The sequence below is a fragment of the Chlorocebus sabaeus genome, chromosome 9 (assembly GCF_047675955.1).
Source record: "Chlorocebus sabaeus isolate Y175 chromosome 9, mChlSab1.0.hap1, whole genome shotgun sequence".
Taxonomy (NCBI): Eukaryota; Metazoa; Chordata; class Mammalia; order Primates; family Cercopithecidae; genus Chlorocebus; species Chlorocebus sabaeus.
The window spans coordinates 73,867,198-73,884,404 of NC_132912.1; the positions used below are offsets into that span (position 1 = coordinate 73,867,198).

Here is a 17,207-nt window from a genome sequence, read left to right on the forward strand (position 1 = left end):
AATTCATAAGAACTTTTTGCACAGCTAGCCACCGAATATATTGCAAATGCTTTAAAAAAAGATTCCGTAATGTAATAAAATTTCTTCTTCCTTTTTTTTTTTTTGAGACAGAGTCTTGCTCTGTTGCCCAGGCTGGCAGTGCAGTGGCACACAGTCTCAGCTCATTGCAACCTCCACCTCTCGAGTTCAAGCGATTCTCCTGCCTCAGCCTCCAGAGTAGCTAGGATTACAGGCACCTGCCACCATGTCCAGCTAATTTTTTGTGTTTTTAGTAGAGATAGGGTTTCACCATGTTGACCAGGCTGGTCTCAAACTCCTGACCTCGTGATCCACCTGCCTTGGCTTCCCAGAGCGCTGGGATTACAGGTGTGAGCCACCGCACCCGGCTGTAATAAAATTCATAATGTAATGCACTTTTTTACATTTAAAGTCAGAGTTTTATATAACTAATCATTTCTGGATTTAAATGTAAAAATAGTTCTCCACTAGCACCACCAACAAAATACTTTGGAGAAATTTAGAAATAAAAAAGGTATTTTCTTAACATGCTAAAAAATATCAATATTATATTAACAACGAATAGTCCAGATTCCCGTTATTATTATTATTATTTTGTATAGTTCTGGAAGTTTGGCTTCTGTGATAAGAGTAGAAATAAGGAAGATAATTACTGGAGAAGAAAAACAACTTAAAAGGTGTTTTATAGATGATATGTTTAGGGAGAGAGAAGGAAAGAGAGAAGAAAATTAACCACTTTTGGAATTAGTAATAAAATTCAATAAGTAAGAGAAGTTTCCTTAAAAAGTCAATAGTTCTGTTTAAGGAATAACAAGAAATATGTGGGGCTTTGAGACAAATACCATGGAAATTTATCAGAACTGAATAATAAAAATTGAATAAAAAATATTGGTTAACATCTTGATATAAGAAACACAACACAATTAGTTATATAAAACTTGTACTTTTTTGTAAAACAGGTGATAAATAAAATTAAAAGTAATTATATCTGGGAAAATATTTGCAATAAATGTGGTCAATATAAAGTTCATATTTTTAATATATACAGCACTCTTAGAAATTATTTTTTAAAGAGGTTTATCATGGTTTATTTTACACACAATAAGCCATTGAAAAGAAACCTCAAAGATAGGCAAAAAATTTAGCAATATCTTAATAGAAAATAGATGTAAAGAAGCTTTTCACAAATCACCATACTTTAGTTACAAATACAGAGAAAATATTAGGTATGCAATCATTTTCCTAATGCATTACAAAATTATATATACATCTGAGTAAGCTGTGCATTATGTATATACCTGAGTGAGGTTAAGTATTTTTTTTAGATGGAGTGTAATTTGCTTCAATCTTTGGGAAATGCCCTTTAACAATACAAATGAAGCAAATAAAAAATATATATATTATATATATATTTGTGTGTGTTCGTGTATACATTTGTACTTTAAAATAAAAAAAATACGTATTTATTCCTTGACTCAACACTTCTTCTCCTAGGACAGTGTTATCTGAAAAGTTGATCATCTTAATTATAATCTTCAGTGAAGAAAACAATAAGAAAAATCATAGTATGTTATAAATTATGGAATATGCTTCCACTAAATGTTTTATGAAAAGTTTGCATTAATACTTAGCACAAATTTAAAAAACAGTATAATTACAGCTTTTTTTCCAATTACACGCAAGAGAGAAAAAGAGATAAACAAAATTTGAAAGAAAAGTTTTAAAATGTTAGCAGTTTTTGCTTTGGGAAAGAAAGTATTTGTATTTTCTTCTTTTATTTCTAAATTTTCTTTAAAGAACATATCTTACTTGAATATAATAAAAAATATATATATTTTTAAAAGGTATGACTTGACCAGGTGTGGTGGCTGACACCTGTAATCCCAGGACTTTGGGAGGCTGAGGTAGGAGGGTCACTTGAGGTCAGGAGTTCAAGACCAGCCTGTTCAACATGATGAAACCTCGTCTTTACTAAAAATCCAAAAATTAGCTGGGCATGGTGGCTGGTGCCTGCAATCCCAGCTGCTCAGGAGGCTGAGGCATGAGAATCACTTGAACCTGGGAGGTGGAGGTTGCAGTGAGCTAAGATCATGTCACTGCACTCCAGCCTGGGCAACAAAGTGAGAATCTGTCTCAAAAAAAAAAAAAAAAAAAAAGTATGACTTTCTTTAGGGGATAATGTTTATCTATAGCTGTGTCCCCACCCAAATCCCATCTTGAACTGTATTTTCCATAATCCCTATGGGTCATGAGAGGGACCCAGTGGGAGTTAATTGAATCATGGAGGCAGTTACCCCCATGTTCCTGTTCTCATAGTAGTGACTGAATTCTCACGAGATCTGATGGTTTTTATAAGGGGCTTTTCCGTCTTTGCTTCGCACTTCTTCTTGCCACCATGTGAAGGAGATGTTTGCTTCTCCTTCCACCATGATTGTAAGTTTTCTAGGCCTCCTCAGCCATGCTGAACTGTGAGTCAGTTAAACCTCTTCTCTTTGTAAATGAACCAGTCTCAAGTATGTCATATTACCATGTGAGAACAGACTAATCAGGGTACAAAGCCAAGTGGATGGCTTTTCCAAGGAGAAAATAATTTCCAAGGAGAAAATAATGTAGTGCCAAATTAGAAAGAAATTGTTCCTCCTTTGCTAAAACTATCTTTATGTCAATTTACAGAGAGAGAGATCTAGCTTTTTCTCTGTGTTGTTGCCCACCTCCAAGCTCACAGTAGGCTGCTCAGTGTATTTCCTGAATAAATGAATAAACACCCAGTCTAGGTGACTCGAATCTGTAGGATATGTTGCATGGACAACCTCTCCAAGCCCCCTACTGGCATAGCAAAGGAAGAGCATAACCTGGGCAAATTGAGTCAATTATTTCCCCTGAAGTTAAATCTAGATGTTACAAACAGCTATTATGAACTTTATTTAAATTTAATCTGGCAGCAGTGTTTTTATTACTATTAGTTTGAGCATAAGAGCTAATTTTCTGAACTTTACAAATCACTTTGAAGGGAAGATTTTCTCTTTTTCACCCAAAGCTGTTACATTTAAGGTCATGTCATGTGAATCCTAGCCAGGCAGGAAAGCTCAGAGCTCAGGAGCTATTCATTAGTATTCTTTACTTTGGAATGTTATCCTGAAACTCCACTTTCCAAATATAAATTAACCTGAATAAACCATTGTTGGTAGCAAAGTGTTACATATGTTCACTTTTTCCCCTTTCCCATAGCAAAAGCACGGGCAATACACCATGATAAAGTGATTGGATAATTATTGTTTTAGCCAGAGAAAGTGAAGTTTATGTTTTACTCTGCTTCAGAAAGCTATGTTAAAAATTTCTCATCAAAATGTTTTCTGGATATTCACATAAATTTGAAGAGTTTTGCAAAACAAAAATGTGGTTGTAGGTCCTTAGCTATTAACAGCTTTTGCAGCAGTTTACAGATAAAATGGAAGCGAGAGACTTACATGCCAAAGTTATGCTTAAATTTCCGAGGAAAGAATGAAGTAGGGAAGACACAGAAAGAAGGAAGGGAGGGAGAGAAGGAGGGAATAAAAAAAAAAAGCATGTCACTGGGAAAGTCACCCATATTCGCTGAAGTTTGCTTTGACTTAAATGTGCTAATTGAACTAAGCCAAAACGTGTTGTCTCCCAATTCATTAGCAATATTGTAATTAAAAGAGCACCTTCAGTTCTAGAGGGTAATGACCTTTTTAACTGAACTTGGGGATTCAGATTGCTGTTGAATAGTAGTGAATTTAAATGCTGAATTCAAACGCCAAATTTTCTTCTGGTAAATGTACAATTAGGAATCAAATGTGAATCCCCCTAGCAATTTGCTCCTGTTTTTATATATGGCCTTCCTTGGATTTGAGAGGAAGACTGAATCTATTGAAAAATTTATTGTGTGTTTGACCCTTGACTGATCCATAATAATTAATTCTCCAAAAGAAATGTTGTCACATAATTGGAAAATACTTAAATGTTATAAAATATTACCTTAAAACAATCACTATTTGTACTTTTCTAGGGCTTCTTGTTATCTCTGATTATATAAACATGCATTTTTGCATAGTTTTAATCAGAGTACTTTTTAGGATCAAATGCTAAACTACTGAAACAAACAAATAAAATAAGATTCAATAGCTCAGACAAGATAGAAGTTTATTTTTCTCACATAACAGTTGCAAATGATTACTCTGGGTCAGCAGTGCCTTCCTTCCACATAGTTACTCAGGGTCTTATTCTGATAGTGCCTCTGCCTTCTTCACCATGTGATATCAAAGATCACTCTGGTTCTCATTATTCAAGCTCATAGGAAGAGATCAGGGGAATGTGAAAAGACAGGACTGGTCGTTTTTTTTTTTTATTTTAAGTTCAGGGGTGCATGTGCAAAATGTATAGGTTTGTTACATAGGTAAACATGTGTCATGGTGGTTTGCTGCACAGATCATCACATCATCTAGGTAGTAAGCCAGCATCCATTAGCTGTTCTTCTTGATGTACTCCCTCCCCCCACCCCACCCCTACAGGCTCCAGTGTGTGTTGTTCCCCGCCACTATGTGTCCATGTGTTCTCATCATTCAGCTCCCACTTATAAGTGAGAACATGCAGTGTTTAGTTTTCTGTTCCTTCGTTAGTTTGCTGAGGATAATGGCTTTCAACTCCATCCATGTCCCTGCAAACGACATGATCTCATTCCTTTTTATGGCTGCATAGTATTCCATGGTGTATATGTGTCACATTTTCTTTATTCAGTCTGTCATTAACAGGCATTTAGGTTGACTCCATGTCTTTTATTGTGACTCATGCTGCAATGAATATATGAATTCATATATCTTTATAATGGAATGTTTTTAAAAATTTTTTAATTTCCATAGGTTTTTGGGGAACACGTGGTGTTTGGTTACATAAGTAAGTTCTTTTGTGGTGTTTTGTGAGATGTTGGTGCACTCATCACCCAAGCAATGTACACTGTACCCAATTTGTGTCTTTTATCCCTCGCCCCCTTCCACCCTTTCCCCTGAGTCCCCAAAGTTCATTGTATCATTCTTACGCCTTTGCATCCTCATAGCTTAGCTCCTGCTTATAAGTGAGAACATACAATGTTTGGTTTTCCATTCCTGAGTTACTTCACTTAGAATAATGGTCTCCGATTCCATCGACATTGCTGTGAACATAATAGAATAATTTATATTTCTTTGGATATATACCCAATAATGGGATTGCTGGGTCAAATGGTATTTCTGCCTCTAGATCTTTGAGGAATTGCCGCACTGTCTTCTACAATTGTTGAACTAATTTGCACTCTCACCACCAGTGTAAAAGTGTTCCTTTTTCTCTGTAACCTTGCCAGCATCTGTTGTTTTTTGACTTTTTTTTGTTTGTTTTTTAAAGGGAGTCTCATCTGTCACTCAGGCTGGGGTGCAGTGGTGATCTTGGCTCACTGCAAGCTCTGCCTTCCGGGTTCACACTATTCCCCCCTCTCAGCCTCCTGAGTAGCTGGGACTACAGGCGCCTGCCACCACGCTCAGCTACTTTTTTGTATTTTTAGTAGAAATGGGGTTTCACCGTGCTAGCCAGGATGGTCTTGATCTACTGACCTTGTGCTATGCCTGCCTTGGCCTCCCAAAGTGCTGGGATTACAGGTGTGAGCCACTGCGCCTGGTCTTGACTTTTTAATTATAGCTATTCTGACTAGCATGAGATGGTATTTCTTTGTGGTTTTGATTTACGTTTCTCTAATGATCAGTGATGTTGAGCTGTTTTTCATATGTTTGTTGGCTCCATGTATGTCTTCTTTTGACAAATATCTGTTCATGTCCACTTTTTATAGTACTGGTACAAGAACAGACACATAGACCAATGGAACAGAATAGACAACTCAGAAATAAGACCATACACTTACAACCATCTAATCTTAGACAAACTTGATGAAAACAAGTAATGGGGAAAGGACTCCTTATTTAATAAATTATGCTGAGAGTGCTGGCTAGTCATGTGCAGAAAATTGAAGTTGGACCCCTTCCTTATACCATATACAAAAATTAACTCAAGATTGATTAAAAACTTAAATAAGGCTGGATGCCGTGGCTCACGCCTGTAATCTCAGCACTTTGGGAGGCCCAGATGGGCAGATCACTTGAGGTCAGGAGTTCAAGATCAGCCTGGCAAACATGGTGAAACCCTGTCTCTACTAAAAATACAAAAATTAGCCGGGCATGGTGACACGAACCTGTAATTCCAGCTGTTCGAGAGCCAGAGGTACGAGAATCACTTGAACATGGGAAACAGAAGTTGCAGTGACAGAGGTTGCACCACTGTACTGCAGCCTGGGTGACAGAGTGAGACTCTGCCAAAAAAAAAGAAAAATGAAAAACCCAAAACTGTAATATAAAAACACTAGAAGAAAATCTAGGCAATACCATTCAGGACATGGGGCAAAGATTTCATGATGAAAACACCCAAAGCAATGGCAACAAAAGCAAAAATTGACAAATGAGATCTAAGTAAACGAAAGAGCTTCTACACAGCAAAATAAACTATCATCAGACTAAACAGATAACCTATAGAATGGGAGAAAATTTTTGCAATCTATCCATCTGACAAAGGTCTAATATCCAGAGTGTACAAAGAACTTAAAACAAACGTACAAGAAAAATAGAAGGCTGGTCTTAAGGGTATCAGTGTCACATATTATTTCGGCTTACCTTCTACTGAAATTAGCCACATGACTACTCTCAACTAGAAGCTAGATTGGGAAATGTAGTGTTTCTGGTAGCTACTTTCAAAGCTACACATCTGTTACTAGTAATGAAGGAAAAACTGGATTTTATGGATAACTAATGGCTTTATCAATATGTGTATGCAATATTGTCTTCTTTCTGATGTAACATTATTTCATAAACAATATGCCCTTCATTTAGTGAGGGATATGATGTAAGTGTCCTACTACTTTTAATTCTGAAATTTTGTCACATTAATAAAGCTTTAAATTTAAAATGTGACTTTTTATACCCTAAATAAATCCACAAAGATCTCCTTTATCACATTTGAATTAAAAGCTTTACATTTGTATATAAAACCTTACACCATAACTTATCTTCCAAATTTTATAAAAAAAATTCCCTATTACTTGATGTGCATTTCTTCCTAGACAAGTGGGCTATTGGTTTCACAAATTATTTTCTAACACACTGTAAATTTTTCTGCTATACAATGAATGAGTTCACAATATTAATTATAGCTGCTGCTGAACATCCCACTCATTAATTTACTAAAACTTCTATTTTTAGCTATGTACTACTTCTCTATAGATTTATCCTACCAGTTGAATTTTTTAAAGGAATAACTTCTCCAAAAGAAATATTTCTTTAGTTATTAATATCAAGGAATGGACAACTGGGTTATTGTATATGATCATTATCATAGTATCTTCTGAAAGTGTATCGCTAACCTATACATCTAGCAAAGAAAGATGTTCTTGTTTAATGAAATATGATCTGCATTGAGTTTTATCAATATTATTTATTTTTCCCCTTGACTAGTTTAGAAGAGTTATAAATTATACTATATACTTTAATAGGCAGATAGACTAATTTTTCAAATATTAGTACGTTTTTACTAATTCTTATAAATATAACTGTTGCTATTCTTGATATTTTTTCCTAGAAAACTTTAAAAAATGTTTGTATCACAAGATCTTCAGATTTAGAGTTGAAAGGAATCCTGAAAGTAACCTAATTTTAGTTCCGAAGCTTGACTTTCCTCTTTTATATTCTTCCAAGTGGTTATTTAGCCTTTGCATAAGCAATTTCTAGGATAGGAAAATTACTGTCTCTCATAACACTCAATTCCGTCTTTGAACATCTTTGACATATGACTGTTAGCATTCTTGGTAAACACCTATGAAATTTAAAGCATTATGCTAGTGCTCTTAAACATGTTCTCTTAAGTAATCCTTATACCAGCCTTATTGTTGACATGATTTATAGTTTGAAAAAATAAGCTCAAAGAGGTTTTATATTTAGGGTCACATTGCTAGTTGATTGAAGGTGAAATTTTCTACTGGATATATCAGATCATATGTCCATGCTTTTTTCAATAAGATGAGTTGTCTTTACTTACATGTGAAAAAAATCTGTCTTCCCAACAGGCTACTGGGCTACTGGTTTTCAAACATACAGTAGATGAGTTCACGGCCCAAGTTAAACATCAGTTACTCTATGTTTAAAGTTCTTCCTGGCAACAATTCTTGAAATATTTGAAGTCAGCCCTCATGTATTCCATATGCTTCCTCTTCTCTGAGGTGCATTTTATAGTTCCTTCAAATGGTTACTTTTAGCTCTTACATTGTCTGAACCACTCTTTTCTAAATGCTTTCCAATTTATTTTTTGGTAATACCACTCCAAGTGATGTTCAAAATAGAATGTAGTGTTCTTGGATTGGCCAGACTAGCAAACTGTAACATGGGATTACCATCTCAATTGTTATAGGAACTTTATTAATGTAATCCTATTGAATTAGCTCAGCAAACCACATTGTAGCATTCATTTCTGTTAAGTTTAAGGTTGGCATATAATTTTATATATTAATAAGTTGGTGAGATATTGGCTTTACATTTTGAATTATATCATATTTATTCTTTCTAATTTCCTGTTTTATCCTTCGAAAAGAGCCCATGAAATTCTTTGTCCACTCTGATTTTTGTGTCCTGAAATTTCCATGTCATTGCAATGAAAAAGAATCAAAGTATGGCTGCACTAAAAGGAGAGTATTTCTAAAATGTAAAGCACTTTGCAAAAGCACTCAACATACATTCTTTCTAGCTCTTATAACTACATTATAATGTGGGTATTAGCATACATATTTTGCTCATTACAATTTAGTAATTTGTTCAAGTCCATAAAGAAAGAAGTTTAGAGGAGATGAATCCACCCATATCTGTTTTGTTTTTCCTGCAATGTCGTAATGATATTGGTAAGTATATGTTATCCTAAAGGACTAACTAATCAGAAATAGATTATAGAAAACACTTGGTGATATCTCTAGTATTAGGTCAACTTCCAAGGGACTTATGCAACACTTGTGCTAGAAGTGAGAGGGGTGAAAATCATTGTATTACAATATCTGAAACAAACATGCCTGTGATTTGTGAAACAAGTGAGGTTTGCTTTCCATATCCAAGTTTGGACCGTTGCTTCATGCATCCAAAAGCAGATAGATCAACATTACATTATCTTGTACTTCATATAGCTCAAACATATTTGAATCTTCATATCTGCCACTGTGACAAACTGTCTGTGTTTGTCTGGGAAGGTATCAAAAGTAGAGTAACTGGGCAATGTTATTATGCCAGTGTAGAATTGCTAGTATATATTTACTCTTGATTCTAAGTTGGCAGAGGGCATTAGAGCTCCACTTCACAGCACTTTAGCAATGATACATGGGTTTATTGTGTCCATCAACTTCATTTACTGGAAAATCAGATACCTGATCTTAACTTCATTGACTCTGCTTAAAGGTAGACCCCTTAATTTTATCTTCCCCATATCAGCAATCCAGGTCTATAGGAGACGGTTTGTAAATGAGTTGTAGTCTCTAGAAACAAGGCAAAGATCACCTAAAGCATATTAGTACTAGATCTCTTAATATTTCTTTCTCCAGATTTTTAGATCTTAAGACAGAAAATCACCTACAGTTGGCCTTAGTATTTGTGGGTTCCATATCCATGTGTTTAACCAACTACAGATGAAAAATGTGGCTAGGCCTATAGTAGTTGTGTGTGTACTGAACATGTACAAACTTTTCCTTTCTTGTCATGATTCCCTACACAATGCAGTGTACAAATAACAACTGTTTGCATACCATATACATTGAGTTATAAATTATAAGTAATCTAGAGATGATTTAAAGTAAATAGGAGGATGTACATAGGTTTTATGCAAATACTACATCATTGTATATAAGAGGCTTCAGCATCCATGAATTTTGGTGTCCATGAGAGTCCTGGAACCAGTCTCTACATTGAAACAGAGTAATGACTGTATATTTCTTCAAATCCCTTTACAATACTGAGAACAGTGCTCAGGATATAGTAGGTTACATATACACATATTCGTTGATTACAGGTTTAACTTTCTAATTTATTGGTCTCAGAAATAGTTAGATAAAATATTGAAACAATGATGATGTAGGGATTTTCACACATAATTTTAACTTCTCTTTCCAAAGTATGTTGAGAGTTTTTGTCCTAAATGTATATAGTATCAACACATACATATATACACAAATTATTCAACGAAGCTTTTAAATTTCGAGATGATTTCCCCTTATCACTTAGCACATTTCTTCTCACTGTCAACTGGTGTGTGCAAAGGGAATGCAAATTAACTGTATTATTAATTTAAGTAAGACATAATTAGTAAGGTAAATCTTCTGCCAAAAACCACATAACACATTCCAGGGCCAAACATAAATGAGCTATGATTAGCCTGCTGTTCCTCTTTATTAGTTCAGATTAATGGTGTATTCCCTGTGGGTATAAAGATGCACAACCATGTGTTTTCTAAGGGTCTTAGGACCATTTGTTAACTGCAATGGGAACTTCACATCTCACTATCTTGTGAGGACTTCCTGGTATTTAATCAATGTGGGAAAGGAGGACAAGTATCAATTGATTAAAAAGCATGAATAGGGTTTGTAAGCAGAACATTTAATGAGCTAACTAAATTTCTCTACCAGTCAATAGCAAACATGGGCTCCCTTCATGCAAGTACTGCATCGTTTCTTCTCCTGCCTGGTACCATTATCCAGACTGTGAATAGCATTGTTGTCAGAGAGCACTTTCAGAAGCATTCTTGACTAGAGGAAACACAGGGAGTAGCAATCCATTAATGAAGCAGATTCACATCGATTAATTACATTCTACTTCCTCTGTTCAGGCCTGTAGCACAGCTCCAGAAGGGGAAAAAATATGATGCAAGGAAGAGAAAAGCCCTCAAATTAAATTTTCAAGTCTGATTTATGAGACTCCTCTGAAAATCTAGTTTTTTTCTAATTTCAGTTATTTGTTTCTCTGCTTCCCTGACAAGGCTGTTCTAACACCGCCTGGATTTTGGCTTGTTGCCTGCCTCATTCCTTTCTTGGCTTGTTCTCATTACAGCACTTTTGCCTGATAGGAGTGAAGACCCTTGAAACAGGGAATCCAGACTATATAGAGCAAAACCTATTGCTGGCAACAGGCAGTTAAGAGACAACATAGGCTATTAACTGATGCTGTTGTTTTCTGGTAGCCATTGTGGGGCACTGCATGTGTGCCATTATTCACAATCAGGGTCATCATTCTAGCCCCTGCTGGGATTCATTTTTATCAAGAACAAGTAAGTAAGATGACTATAGAGTGTGCTGTGCAGTGAACTGGCATTTAGGATTTTTTTTTGATGACCTTAGTCCTTCCTAATTGTGTTTTGTGGCTATAAGGCCAAGTGATTTAGGCCTGTATGTGTGCACAAGGGTACAATTTGGAGTATTAACTATAGTGCTATTGCTTCCATTTGTAGAGGATTGTAGGATTTAGAAAACTGGCCCTTGGGTAGGATGGTAGCAGCATCTTCCATTAATAGCCATAAAAGTCAGGAATACTTCAAAAACATTTGAAAAGATAAAAATGAGAAAACTTATGTTACTAGAAACAACTATCATATATCTCATACCCTGCATAAACAGAGAATCATTAACAGCTAATTTTATATTCAAATAATTATGAAGTTGTAGTCTGCAGAGTCAGCTCCTTTCTCTCCCCTCCTCTCCCTTTTTTTTATTCTTTCTTGCTAGGCAGGATCAGGTTAAAAAGAAAATCCATGAAAACCAACAAGGGTGGCTAAGAAGCTAGAATGATAGAGCGGAAGAGACTTCTTTTCTGAATGATAGAGCAGAAAAGGCCAGAATCACCTGGCCTCACACTGTGATTGGACAGAAGAGACACTGACTTTCCTGGAGTCACTTGAGTCTCAATCCTAAACAACGACTGTGATGCCAAGCCTCTGACTACTCAAGAGCCACACTTCCCCCAACCCCCACAACCCCAGGACAGATCTGATTCTTATTACTCTACAGTTGCTTGAAACTTCTTATAAGTTTACAGTTGTGCCTATGAGCAAAGACTTAAAATGAAGACAGTCCTAGAGAAGTACCCTCAGGAATACACTGTTGATGTCAGCGCTTTAGAACCACAAATTTCGATGGAGGGTCACTGGAAAAAGTGACCACAGATGCAGAATGTAACGGCAAGTATTAAGAGTGTGTGTGTGTGTGTGTGTGTGTTGTGTGTGTGGTGGGGTGCAGAGAGGGAGTTGATAAACCTGACTTTGTGTGGAAGGAATCACATCTGGCTTGAGTCTCCCAGTGGATGTCACTTCTTTTAACTTGTAGGTTTACTTATGCTCAGAAAAATCTAGTCTCCCAAATTGCCTAGGAAGCTAGCACCAATTCTGTTTATGAAAACATCAACTGCAGTTTAGCATTTTAATTGAAAGAAAAGATAGCTGATAAATTCAACTTGGTTATAATACCCTCAAGTGCTATGATATGCTTCTCTAAATTTCCTAATGTCACTCATGATCCATGCTCTTGAAACAGCATGACATAATGTCCGGAATGGTGAGTTTGGAGTAGAATATCTCTGTTACACCACTTATGGTTTTTAAGGTTTTTTATTCCTCTCAATCTGTATAATGGGTATGACATCATGAGGATTAACAGTGATGCCCATAAAGTGCCTAACACAGTGCTTGACCTTACTGGGGATTCAGTAAGTAAGAGCAGGTATTGTTTGTTGCTCTTGTTTTATTATTAACAGTAGTAATGAAGAGCCCTCTTGCTGCTCCCACTTTCTGTTTTTATGGTGTCCCAAACATTCCCCAGCAGGGCAGCCTCTCTTGCTCCCTTCTGCCTGATGTCTTTTCTTAGCAACCCAGAATATTCATCATTCTTACCAGGCACCTGGAGGAAGGAAGCCTCTAGTTCCTCTCTGGTTTGCCTGGTTATCACAGCTTTCTCAGCTGAGCCTTCAGTGAGGAATCATGGTCCTTCTCTAGAACACTAGTTTCCAAATTTTATAGTTATTTATGCCCATTAGTAAAATGGTGTTGAGGCTATACTCCTAATATATGTTTATTTATTTATAAATAATACATATGCACTACTATACTAATAAGTAAAACAAAGAAATTTTATAAACATTGGAATGGAAATGGTACATTCAGTTGTTTTCTTATATGTTGTCATGGCTCATCTTGCACACCTTCTGGGGTGCACAGCTTGAAAAGCATTGGTCGAGGGGATTATCATGTTTTTATAAACTAGACTGTCTTACCCATAAATCAAGTACCTCAGTCATAGTCCAGAAAATGCCTTCTATACCCTTGGGTCTCTTTCCATGAGGAAATCCCATAGCCTGTCTCTGCAGCATCTGAACTATCACTCTAGCCCTCATGCTGGCCCTCTGACCCAGTGCTTCTGCATTTTGTCTGTACATGTGATTCGCCTGGGGACCGGTTCAAAATGTCTGTGGCCCATCTCAAACCAATTAAATAAAAATATTGGCAGGTGCAGGGCCCGCCTCTGGGATCCTCCGGGCCTGGTGGTTTCGTCCCTAACCGCCCGGGCGTTGGGGTGGGAGAAGGAAGGGAGGCACTCAAGAACCCAAGTTTCTTCATCATGGGGGATGAGGTCCATTGGTGCAGGAGCCCTGGGGGCTGCTGCCTTGGCATTGCTGGTGGCCAACACAGATGTATTTTTGTCCAAGCCCCAGAAAGCAGCACTGGAGTACCTGAAGGACATAGACCTGAAAACACTAGAGAAGGAACCAAAGACTTTGAAAGCAAAGGAGCTATGGGAAAAAAATGGAGCTGTGATTATGGCCATGCGGAGGCCAGGCTGTTTCCTTGTCTAGAGGAAGTTGCGGGTCTGTCCTCCCTGAAACACATGTTGGACGAGCTGGGCGTCCCCCTCTATGCAGTTGTAAAGGAGCACATCAGGACAGAAGTGAAGGATTTCCAGCCTTATTTCAAAGGAGAAATCTTCTTGGATGAAAAGAAAAAGTTCTATGGTCCACAAAGGCAGAAGATGATGTTTATGGGATTTATCCATCTGGGAGTGTGGTACAACTTCTTCCGAGCCTGGAATGAAGGCTTCTCTGGAAACCTGGAAGGAGAAGGCTTCATCCGTCCACAAGTTTTCGTGGTGGGATCAGGAAAGCAGGGCATTCTTCTCAGGCACCGAGAAAAAGAATTGGAGACAAAGTAAACCTACTTTCTGTTCTGGAAGCTGCTAAGTGTTCTCCCACTTTCTGGCCTAGAACAGGTGTCCTTTGCCTATCTTCCTTCTGTTTTCCTCAGTCACATTAGAGAGAGAAGGGTCTTGCTCCAAATCCCATTCTAGAGAAGGCAACCTGATACAGTTTTGTCCAGGACCCGCCAAACCTGCACAGCAATGGCCCTATCAACATATTGCAAATGAAAGGATGAGTTGACCTTGTCTTTCTAAAGTTGAAGTTTTGCTTTGATCTCTGGCTGTTTATAAAGCAAGCTTGGGAATCAACCAGAGTTGATGATTGACAGGAGGAAGGGAGGAAGGCATAAAAGATGACTGCCTTCACCATAAAAGGTGACTGCCTTCACCTTCTTACCTTCAAATAGCCTCTTCACCTTCTTACCTTCAGGATAGCCCTTCTATTTATCTCTTTTCTCCATTCTTCTTTCATTTTTTTTTTTAACTGAAAGTGAGGTAAGGAGAGAGAAGGTCTTTCCAATATTTTCCTTAGCATCATGAGACATCCCAAATCAGAGTGAAATAAACATTTAATTACCTGGAGTGCTTGGGATAGGGTATTCTTTAAGCTTGTATTCATATTTGTATGTATGCATTCATGCATATATGTTAGGAACTGCTTAATCACCAGGAAAAAGTTTTCCTTCCACTTTACCCTTTTCTTTCACTTGCTACTTTGGCACCCCTTGTGAAAAAAGCTTTCTAAAAGCCTGAATCCATATTCTTGCCTGAGAGGTGAGTTGAAATGCAGGCATCTAGATTAATATCTAATTATACTGGTGCTTAGCTGCTACCATTGAGGCCAAAAAACACGTCTCCCCTCTCCCACAGCAAAGTCCCTCTCTGTCATCTTAAGATCTCTGGTAGGCATATATTTGCATCAGAACAAAGTGACTGAAATATGTTTCTCGGACCTCCTCACAATGGTCTCTTGCCCACAAACCGTATAAGGCCACTGTAGGCGTGTGGCTGCAGGTATCTTCTGAGATGATCGTGCTTCTGGTTACCCTGTTCTCTTTGCAGTATTTCTGGTCATAGCAGTTTTTCTGAGGTGGTTCCCTTGATGCCCCATGTGCAGAAGCTGCTGCACGGAGGATACTGTGTCCTGGATCTTGGATACTGGATCAAAGAGTATTGACTGCAGGCTGAGACTCAAATTGTTTGTTCATTAATTTGTTGAAATAATTGAGTATATCTTTTGCCTCTAAAAAGTAGAACACGTATTATCAGATGATAACTAAGAGTCAGAAAGTTCAAATGGCTTGTCAAAGGTAACATACATGGTCATAATGGCACTAAATGGAGGGCCAACCATGATAACATAATAATAGTAAACAAAGCATATAGAGAGATCAACAGACAGACAAATAAATACTTAATAAAAATCAGATACTCTGTATGTGTCTATTGACACATCAGGCATTGTACTAGAGACACTATTAAAATCACTATTAAAACATAGATTTTATAATCAAGAGTCTTAGAATCTGATCAAGAAGGCAGACCCACAAGAAAATGATAAAATGCAATGAAATAAACATTGAAAATGGAGGAAAAAGAAAGTTCTTAAGATCACAGGGCACTTAAATTGACTTGAGGAATCAGAGTGCAAAGATCTTGGCACAACATATTTGGAGAGCATTGAATGATTTGATACACTGAAGCCAAAGTGTAAGTGCAGAACTGACAGCACAGATCATGAAAGACTGTAGTACATAGAAAGCAATGTAAATTAATGACATTCCACCACACACAGACTTTCTATGTTACATTAGTGTTAAATGGTTGCACAAAAAGGGGAAATAAAGTTATTTGAAATGATTTTAACAAACAATTGTCAGCAACTTAACAATCAATTGTCAAATCAATTGTTAAAATGATATTAATCAATTGTTATGTGATTTTCATTTAACAAGTATTCATTGATCACCTGCTATGACAAGCACTCTTTTAGGCCTTTGGGGTACATCAGTGAACAAAATGAATGAAAATCACTGTCCTCACAAAGCTTATATTCTCTTTATTATAAGTTTATTTTATATTATTTTTATATATTTTATTATTATATTTAATTATAATTATAGTTTTATTATAAATTTATTTACTATAAATTACTATATATACAAACATGTATTGCTCCATATAGTTTCACATATAATGGGGAATATACTGTATTTTTTGGACAATTTAAGAAATATTCAGTGTTAATTTTGAGTAAAATAGGTCTTTTGCCTCTTTTACCTTAAAACTTAATTCTAAGATTTGGCTCCACTGTAGTCAATTAACAATGGAGAACTATTAAGAAATTACATGCAAATGAAATAACATTTGCATTTTGGGAAGAGGGCGCAAGCAGTGGAGTTGTTTGATAGGTAATGCCTGAGACTAACACTGGGGAAACTCATTAGGCTGCCACTGTGTGAAAAATAATTCAATAAAATAGGACAATAAGTCAATTGCAACATTTAGGATTATTGAGACAGAGAGAAGGAGTTTAAAATCATTCCCAGGATTCTGCGTTAGATAATGAGATGATGAGTAACAGAAAACAAAAAGGGTTAATACAAGTGAAAGTACTTTTATATCCCTTCATTTAACGTCCACAGAAACTATAAAAGTTTGGTGCCAGTGTAGCTGTACAACTTGTTGGCTTTTGTTTTTCTTCATAACTTTAAAAGACCTTTTGGTTCTGTCTGTAATATATAATCATGCCTTAAAGCTGATTACAATTTTCACTGTTAAAGATTCACACTTTGGCTACCTTTTCATTTATTACTCACAACCGCAGACTGGGTTCATAAGGGCAGAGGTAGAAGCCATGGCTGAGTAGCCAGAGAATCTAGAGCTGCTGTCAGCA

General features: G+C 36.7%; 1 protein-coding gene and 1 pseudogene across 3 annotated transcripts in view; both read left to right on the plus strand.

Moving 5' to 3' along the window:
* Nucleotides 1–17,207, plus strand: part of CTNNA3 (catenin alpha 3) — a 1,853,344-nt gene that overhangs the window by 1,051,656 nt on the left and 784,481 nt on the right. The window lies entirely within an intron of this gene.
* Nucleotides 13,721–14,427, plus strand: LOC103216108 (peroxiredoxin-like 2A pseudogene; annotated as a pseudogene).